Source organism: Salvelinus sp. IW2-2015, unplaced genomic scaffold (genome assembly GCF_002910315.2).
Source record: "Salvelinus sp. IW2-2015 unplaced genomic scaffold, ASM291031v2 Un_scaffold915, whole genome shotgun sequence".
Classification (NCBI taxonomy): Eukaryota; Metazoa; Chordata; class Actinopteri; order Salmoniformes; family Salmonidae; genus Salvelinus; species Salvelinus sp. IW2-2015.
In genome coordinates this window covers 104,377-106,441 of record NW_019942645.1, presented here as the reverse complement: position 1 = coordinate 106,441, position 2,065 = coordinate 104,377, and the positions used below count along the sequence as shown (strand labels likewise).

At 45.7% G+C, this 2,065-nt stretch overlaps 1 protein-coding gene across 1 annotated transcript in view; it reads right to left on the bottom strand.

Annotated features, from left to right (window-relative positions):
• LOC112069138 (sodium-dependent phosphate transporter 2-like) overlaps window positions 1-1,824 on the bottom strand; it is a 32,685-nt gene extending 30,861 nt beyond the window's left edge. The window contains 1 exon segment of the mRNA XM_070438424.1: window positions 1,595-1,824. The gene's annotated coding sequence lies outside the window, so the exon portion shown is untranslated.
• Window positions 1,825-2,065: the final 241 nt, after the last annotated feature.

Here is a 2,065-nt window from a genome sequence, read left to right as displayed (position 1 = left end):
GATGAGAGGCGTCGTATTTGATGAACACAAGCCCACTAAAGGGAGTGTGGGGCTGGGCAGCATTCCGTATACCGGGGTATTTTGAAATACTGACGGGACGGATATAGCGTCCTTTTGTGCACTGCCAACAATACCATATACCCCGGTACAGGAACGGTATGAACATCTTGATACTGCCCAATCGTGTGTGTGTGTGTGTGTGTGTGTGTGTGTGTGTGTGTGTGTGTGTGTGTGCCTGCACGCATGTCAACGTAAGCAGAGGACAACTCTGATAACCAGCCACAATAGGAAAATCATTGTATCGTCATCTGCACTTTAAAAAATAATCAAATCATCCCTGTTAGCTGGACACTGTCAGCGGCGAGGCTATAAACAGACCCAGTGTGTGGTGAATGAGATGTGAGCTATGTGTTCAGCGTTGGGAAGTAGCATTGTGACACCACAACAAGGCCCTGCTGACAGCTGCTATAAAAGTCTGATCACATTTCACAGCTTTTCCCCCCCCACCTCTGCTGGGTTTCCATCCTGATAAGACGGCATCTGATTTGGGCCAGTATCCATAAAGAGCCTTGGAGCAGGTTGGTTGATTGATCATCTAGGATCAGTATCCATATCATCTTATTCATTATGATATAAAAGGCTACACTGATCCTATATCAGCACCTCCCATCATCCACCACCTAGCTAACCTACATATACAGTCCCCAGTCATCATCCACCACCTAGCTAATACCACTATACAGTCTCCCAGTCATCATCCACCACCTAGCTGATACCACATACAGTCTCCCAGTCATCATCCACCACCTAGCTGATACCACTATACAGTCTCCCAGTCATCATCCACCACTAGCTGATACACTATACAGTCTCCACAGTCATCATCCACCACTAGCTGATACCACTATACAGTCTCCCAGTCATCCATCATCCACCACCTAGCTGAACCACTATTACAGTCTCCCAGTCATCTCCACCACCTACTGATACCACTATACAGTCTCCCTCATCATCCACCACCTAGCTGAATACCACTATACGTCTCCCAGTATCATCCACCACCTAGCTATACCACTAATACAATCTCCAGTCATCATCCACCACCTGCTGAATACCACTAGACACTTCCCAAGTTATCAACCTATATGCCTAACGGTTAGAGCGTTGGGACAGTAACCGAAAGGTTGCTTGTTCAAATCCCAGAGCTGGGTAACGCGGGGGGAAAAAAATCTGCCGTTCTGCCCTTGAGCAAAGCAGTTAACTCCCACAACAACTGGAGTGGCTGTTGATTAAGGCAGCTTGCAGCAGAGGTGTTTAGTTAAATGAGGAAGACATTTCGGGTTSAATGCCTTCAGTTGCGCAACTGACTAGGTATCCCCCTTTTCCCAACATTAGCACGCTGACGACACTACAAAGCCTCCCGGTTAGCAACCTACACTAGCTACAGCCTACTGCTAATYCCATTAGTTTGGTGTCTAGTTTACAACAAATTGCATAGTATAACTACCAAGCAGAATATATAAACCAAGCAGAAGGACCAAGCAAAAAACATATACCTACCAAGCAAGTAGTAATTCAAATAAGCATTAAAAACATTACCGTCTTCCAGTATACACCAGCCCTTAGACGGCGTCGAACATTATTTACGGTGTAGTCGGGACTAGTCTGAACCCTGCTCTTACTGCTTTAGTCCTGCTGCTGCAGCTCGCCGTCTTAAAAAGGTTCTTAGTGAGAGAGTCACCACCACAACACAAACAAGCAGCGAGAGGTTTTGAAATGAGCCTATAAGTACATGTAGACTTCCCAAGGCTGAGACAGGCAGACGGCTAGGGGCTATTCTCAGATGAACAAAACATGTTTATGGATTCAACCAGTTACACTAGCAACAGCATAAACATATTTAGATCCTGACCTCAGACCTGTATTTGGGTGAAAACAGTACATACTAGGTAGCTGACAACTTGTTTATGAGCTGTTCCCAGACCTGTACTTGGGTGACGACAGTAGTTAGCTCTAAGCAGACACTTGTTTATGAACAGATTCCAGACCTGTATTTGGGTGATGA